Genomic DNA, 7,096 nt, shown 5'->3' with positions numbered 1-7,096 from the left:
CTAACCAAAGGGTCAAGCAAGACTAAATAGCCCATTCAGAATTGCAATAAGTGGTCGCACCTAATGACTGCTGCGATCCAAAGACAGCAGCACTACCACTTATAACCACCGGAGGGAGCCCAAGAGCAGAATTCACAACAATGGACTAGGGGCTCAGCGGAAAGTACCGGAGACCAACCACTACCACCTGAAGACGGATCATCGTTGCCTTCAGGACTTCATCAGACAAGCGTCGCTCCAGCCATTGTGGGCGCCGTCACATGCTCTGTAGTCCACCTCATCCTAGAAAACGACTGACAGGATAAGTTGACCCAACTAGAACTGTTAATGCCTTTTTCCACTGTTCTTTAATCCTTCATACTATTCACATTTTGATCCGTCTACCCCCTGTTCACCGTTTATCTCCCTGCAAGGAGTAATCCAGTGTTAATTAAAATTATTAACCCTTGCTCTGCCTCCTGTCCGTCACTGCATCCCGCAACCTGCTCACACAAGTACTATAACTGACCGCAAATGTTCTGTATTATCTCTGTATTATGACTTGTATACAAGAGTTCTTTGGTTGAGCTTTCTGATTGGCTGAGACAAGAACATAGCCCCACCACCACGTGTCCTCTCTAGCAACCAAGAAACTCTTAGACATGATTGTCTAAAGCAGGAGGATATCGTCCCCGCCACTTGTCCTCTCTGACAACAAAAGTACTCTAGGATATGATTGGTTAAGGCAGGAGAGTGACCCCACCGTCACTTGCCATCTCCAACAACCGAAGAACACTCAGACATGATTGGTTAAGGATATATGAATATCCCGACCAACAGCTGCCCACTCTGACCAGAAAAAAATGCTCATGTATTCCTAGATGATGTAATGACAGTAGACCCCCACCATTTGTCATCTCCGACAGCAAAAGAGTGATCGGATATAATTAAATGAAGGCTGGAGAATAAACCCCCATAACACCGACCCTTTCTACTAATCAAAAAACTCTGATATGGTTGGCTGCCCAAATCCCGTAATAAAAAAATGCTTGTACATGATTGGCTGACAAAAGGAGAGACCCTCACTGAAAACCTAACGTCTGTCAACCACAGAACACTCTATGATTGGCTGAAGAATATGACTGCTAAAATTTTATCATAAAAGGGAGGCATGGCTGATGGTTGTGTGTGAGATCTAGTGGTAAAGGATCCTGCAGAGCTGACAGACTGTTTTTGTTTTTATTTCAGATCCTCCGGATCCGAAGTTTGAGAAAAAGGATTTCACCGTTCACCTTCACCCGGTGCCAGATGTCCATGGACCAATAAGGTGAGATGCAGCTGAACAAGCTACACCAATATTAATGAATAAACCTCATGGTCTAAGGCAGGGGTCTCAAACTGTATTCCTCGAGGGCTGCAAACCGTTTGTGTCTTCAAGATTTCCTTAGCATTGCACAAGGTGCTGGAATCATTATCTGTGCAAGTGATTACATTATAACCTGTGCAATACAAGGAAATCCAGAAAACCTGACCTGTTTGCAGCCCTCGAGGAATGCAGTTTGAGACCCCTGGTCTAAGGTGTCCAGGCCATTATATGACAACAGTGAAGGAAAGCTGTCAATCACTAGATTGAGGGTCAGCACTCTAGAAGCCCCCATATGATTAGAGATGGGCAGACACCTGGATGTTCAGGTTCAGCCGAACAGTTACAAAAAGTTTATTCCCCAGTGGTTCTCAAGCCTGGACGGTCACATCTTTGCACCGTCCAGGTTGAAATCTGTTTATCCCCCAGACATGGATTACGGTGTGGGACAGAACAAAAGACAGGTATGGTGTATGGTTGTTTTTTATTTTTGTTTTATTACAGGAGATGAGGGCTTCAGTGGAATTAGGTGTTAGATGAGTATAGCTGTTTTTGTAATTTTTTTTAGATAAAAATGGAAAACTGTTTAGTTTTATTTCTAATAAAGGACTTTATTCTGGCTGTGTGTTTATTTACCATATAACTATAGGATTAGTAATGAATAGATGTCTTATAGATGCCTCTCCATTACTAATCCGTGGGCCACCTGAAAATACAAGGTGACATCAACCCCACAAACATGAACCCCACTTGCCACCGCTACAGGGCAAGTGGAAAGAGCCGGGCAAAGCACTAGAATTGGCACATCTAATAATGTGCCTTTTCTGGGTGACTGTGGGCTGATATCTTTAGGCTGGGGGGCCAATATCCATGGCCGCTTACCAACCTGAGAATGCCAGCCCCCAGCTGTCTGCTTTAGCAAGGCTGGTTGCTCATACTATTTATATGCACATGTAGCTTTTTCAAAGACAAGGAGGAGGCAGCGCAGGGTGGGGAATAGAGCTGGAGTGGTGGAGACTTATCTACAACAGCTCTTCAGCCTCATTTTCATATAAGTTAAAACGCTGATTTTTCAGTAATGGAGGAAAGGTCCGGCGATGTAAATTATTGCTGCACTGGTCTTTGGAAGAAATACATTAACCTATAAAAAGTTTAGGTGGTGAAATCCTGCTGACAGATTGCCGGTACGACTTTTTCCTGAGTGTCTAAGCTGGAGGAACGGTAACATTTTTACTTTACCAGTAAGGTTATATGGGTTCAATTTTTTCCCTGTTTGTTGGTAATTGTGATGGATGAAACTAATTTTCCACTAAGGATTTGTCTTGACTGATGTTTTTTTTTTTATGCAGCCATTATGAAATAATTGTCTCTAGTGAATTGGGGAGTAACACAAGTGGCTGCCTAAAAGTCACCCCCGCTCATTACAACTCCACTCCCACTCACTACACTGCGGCACTTCTTCCAGCACACAACCTTACCGGGTCAGTAACACTTGGAGATAATCAGCGATATGGCAGCTTCCTTAATGCTCCTCTCACCCCAGAGCTGAAGTATGCTGCGTATGTGCGGGTCACCAGCAAGTGGAAGCAGGTATGAGAGATCCTTGTCTGATAACCATTGTGTGTGAACGCTTTTGAAGATTTTCTTTTTGTAACCCTAGAACCTGTTGGACCAGTGTCCAGTGACTGTGCTTTTTGTTATTTCTCCATCATGGTGTTTTCTGCTCCTGTCCCCGATATTACTAGCATTCCTCACAATATTTGAAATTCGAACTCGCTGACTTTGCCCAATTGTCCTAGAGAATTTCATTTTAAATGAATAAATTTGCCACAAATACCAAATGTCCTAAAGATAAATGTATTCCACTGTGTTATACAAATACATGTGTAACACTTGAAATTATCGTAGGACTGTATTGAATCCATGTTGACCTTTGTAATACAAAGACAGCCTTATTAATGTCCAAGTGCTTCACAAAATCCATAAATCTGGAAACCCAGGAAGACCAATTATCTCATGTGTGGGCACCTTACTGAGCAGGTATCTGGATGGGTAGAGGGTGTTCTTAAACCCCTGGTAAAATATACACCCAGCTACATTCAGGACACAACTGACCTATTGAATAAACTATCAGCAATAGGTCCTCTACCAGAAGGAACCATCCTGGCCACCATGGATGTGGAATCTTTGTACTCCAATATCCCACACCAGGATGGATTAAATGCCAGCAAATTCTTCCTGGAAAACACAGGGACTGATGCGGATTCTGTGCTGAAACTTATAAAATTCATCCTCACCCACAATTACTTTGAGTTTGACAAGAAGATCTATCTACAGGAGACTGGCACAGCAATGGGAAGTAAAATGGCCCCACAGTATGCAAATCTTTTCATGGCCAAGCTTGAAAGCGACTTTTTGTCCTCATGTCCCATCAGGCCTCTGGCGTACTACCGCTACATTGATGACATTTTAATCATCTGGACGGAGTCTGAGCCACAGCTAAAGATGTTCCATGAACTGTTTAATCAATTTCATCCCACCATCAACTTGACACTCAACTACTCCTGCGCTGAAATTAACTTTTTGGACACCATCATTAAGCTGCAGAACAATAAAATAGAGACATCCCTGTATCAGAAGCCAATCGACCGTCCAACATACCTTAAATGGGACAGTTTCTATCCAAAACACATAACCTCCATTGTCTACAGCCAAGCCATCAGATACAATCGTATATGTTCCAACCCCATGGACAGGGATGAACACCTTGGTCGCCTCAGAAAGACCTTTTTGAATCAGGGCTACCATCCAAGAACAATTGAAAACCAGATTACAAGAGCAACTAGAATATCAAGGAATCACCTGCTACATTACAAAACTAAACAAGAAAATAACCGGGTACCTCTAGTGGTTACCTACAATCCAAATCTAGAGGTGCTAAGGGGAGCCGCACGGAAATTACAACCTTTACTGCAGAAAGATGCCCAATTACAATCCATGTTTCCAGACCCCCCACTACTGTGTTTTAGGCAACCCCCAAATCTAAGAAGCATCATTGTCAGAAGCTCCTTGTCCTCTCCAACAGCTGCAGGAACCTTTCCCTGCAATCAGAAAAATGTAATTTGCACAGTGCTATCCTGCATCTGTTGAGGACCCTCAAGGTTCATGTCAGATGCTGCAGCCAAGATTTGAAGATGGAAGAGAAGCACCAGGTGGAAGTGGAGAAAATATAGATTTGGTTCAAGCAGGGAAGAGGCAGAAAGTCAGAGTAAAGATGATGATGACAATGCTGGCTATGATAACCAACCATGGCAGTGGGCTACGACAATGAAGCAATGGGGCACTAGGTGGTTCTGGCGAACAACGCAAGCTATGTTCTGCAATATTTTTAGCAGGCATATTGGCTTACCCCCAGGATTCGTCTGTTACCTGCTTTTCCAAGCTTTCTCCAAGCAAACGGTCGCCTCCATGATTAACCAGCAGACCCCTCTGTGATCCATGCAGACACAACATTCCCCAGCATGTGCCAGTGTTAGGGCTGCAATAAGTAGCTGAAGACCAACAGTAATTTGATGTTATGTACCAGATGTTTTTTCTGCCATTGCAACAACCTGGCCCGCTTCAGCGAACACACACACCACTATAATAGCGAGGTTAAGGCATGCTGAGGCTTTGTCCTTCCTCAAGCAGATATCCTAAGACTCGATCCCATGGATTTCTAGGTCAACAAATTTTGACCAGTGTCAAGAACTTGCCCAGTTTGTTGTGGGAGTACTGTCATGTCTAGCCTCTAATATCATGTCAGAAAGGGTATTTACTGAGGTCAGAGGATTTGTCTGATTAAAGTGAAGTGGGTTATCTGCAACAAGTGTGAAAAACCGAACCCTTGTCAAAATGAATCATGCAGACTTTCATGCATTGACAGGAGACTGGTGATTATACTGTTTTGCTGCCACAAGGTCTATGGAAAACACTCTCCTGGGTATCTACTCCCTGTTCAGCATGTCATCAATACTGTAGTGCTTCCGGGGACCACTCCTGGCCCTGAGCTGCCAAGCATCTCCTTGCCTGCTCTCTATTAACTCTCTATTGTGCTGCTCCTTCCACAGCCACTTCACAACGACAACAGCCACAATCCTACCATCTGACTACTACCATAGTAATGATGCTGGGAAATGTACTTTCAAGATGGTGTACCCTCAAGAAACAGCTTGCAAATGGGGCTAATTTTACTATTGGTGATAACAAGCCATAACTTCAAGATCAAAACGGTGCAACTTTTTGTGTCTCCAGAAATAAAGGGATAATTTTTGGACAGCTTGATTAAAAAAAAAAAGTCTTTTTCATTGCCTAATCATTTTGTGATTAGCAAGCCAGTTTCAGACCACAAAAAGAGAGACTTTTTCACTTCTGGTTGAGAGGCCATTACTTCTTCACCTTCAAAATTTTACAGTACACCTGTTTTATCTCCCTAACAGGATAATTTTTGGATGGCTTATAAAAAACGCTATGATTTCCTCATTTAGAAAAGCGCAAAGCTTTTATATTCTCCAAACAAGGATAATGTTACACCCAACCATGTGAAAATGTCCGGACTTCTTACGTTAGGACTGCCTCTCTATAAATAACAGCAATGTATGCATCTGCCATCCCACCCAAAAAAAAGGATAATTTTTAGACCGTTAATACAATGTGGGTAGCTTAAAAAGTTTGACACTGCAGTGTGTTGTTAAATGTGCTGTTTGTTACCCCTCGTTACCATCTATTTTCTCCTAGCCAGATAGGCGGCAGTCATTTGGACAATAGCAAGGCTGTGTTTGCATTATAGAGCTTAAATGTGTTCAATTGACTCCAAGAACTGTTCTACACATATTTTCACCTCAAACTGAAATATTCTGGAAAATTTGGTCAATTGGATTTCAAAAGATCTGCTCATCTATAGTAATCCCTTCTGTTATGTTAATGTCCTGTCATGAGCCTACTTCAACTTCTATTGTAGACTCCGATATGGATCCATAATGGAAAATCACAATTATGCAGAAACCTCCACTCTTACATTCATATTTATGACTTTCCCCCAATAAGAAATTATCCAAAAACCTCTTGTTGTTGTCATTGGGGTTTTTGTAATTTTTGATTTATATATTATTTTTAACATCTGTATTTTGTACTTTGTAGGAGAAGTCCTCGTGTGCATTTTTGGGCTTTTTCACAGGTAAGTCTTTTTATATTCCCTATTAGGTATGTGTAATTCCCGTCATGGACCATTCCTTCATCTGATCCTTCACCCCAGTTGTTTTTAGATGTAGAGATGGGCGGACACCTGGATGTTCACGTCCGGTGGGTTCGGCCGAAGAGTTACAAAACGGTTGGGTACAAAAACCCAGAAACCGTTCACTGCTTCTGATCGGCAGTGAAACCATACCCACCAGTGAGAGAGCCGCGGTTCCCACACTGTCAAAAGACAGTGCTCAGCTGTTATAGGAGGTATAAAGTTTACCTCTGGTCGCTGGTGTCGGCTGATGGGACAACTGCTCCCATCATCCGACACCTGCTGCCACTAATAACGGTGAGAGCAGGAGCGGCGGATGGGAGTATTCATTAGCCGGCTCATGCACTGTAAAAAAAATATTTAAAAAAAAAAAACCTCAGTGCTAGCGGGGATGTCACCGAGGTCATGGCAGTTGAGCCCGGCTGGGAACACAGCCTCAGTGTCCGGAGGTAACCTCGATGACGTCACCACTGGTAAATGAG

The 7,096-nt window shown here is 42.9% G+C and overlaps 1 long non-coding RNA gene across 1 annotated transcript; it reads left to right on the top strand.

Moving 5' to 3' along the window:
* Nucleotides 1-1,219: 1,219 nt before the first annotated feature.
* LOC143793650 (uncharacterized) lies at nt 1,220-6,561 on the top strand. Its single transcript, XR_013220169.1, has 3 exons — nt 1,220-1,306; nt 2,692-2,932; nt 6,521-6,561. It is a non-coding gene; the product is annotated as an uncharacterized LOC143793650 (long non-coding RNA).
* The last annotated feature ends 535 nt before the right edge of the window (nt 6,562-7,096 follow it).

Source organism: Ranitomeya variabilis, chromosome 1 (genome assembly GCF_051348905.1).
Source record: "Ranitomeya variabilis isolate aRanVar5 chromosome 1, aRanVar5.hap1, whole genome shotgun sequence".
Classification (NCBI taxonomy): domain Eukaryota; kingdom Metazoa; phylum Chordata; class Amphibia; order Anura; family Dendrobatidae; genus Ranitomeya; species Ranitomeya variabilis.
This window is presented reverse-complemented; position numbering and strand designations above follow the sequence as displayed.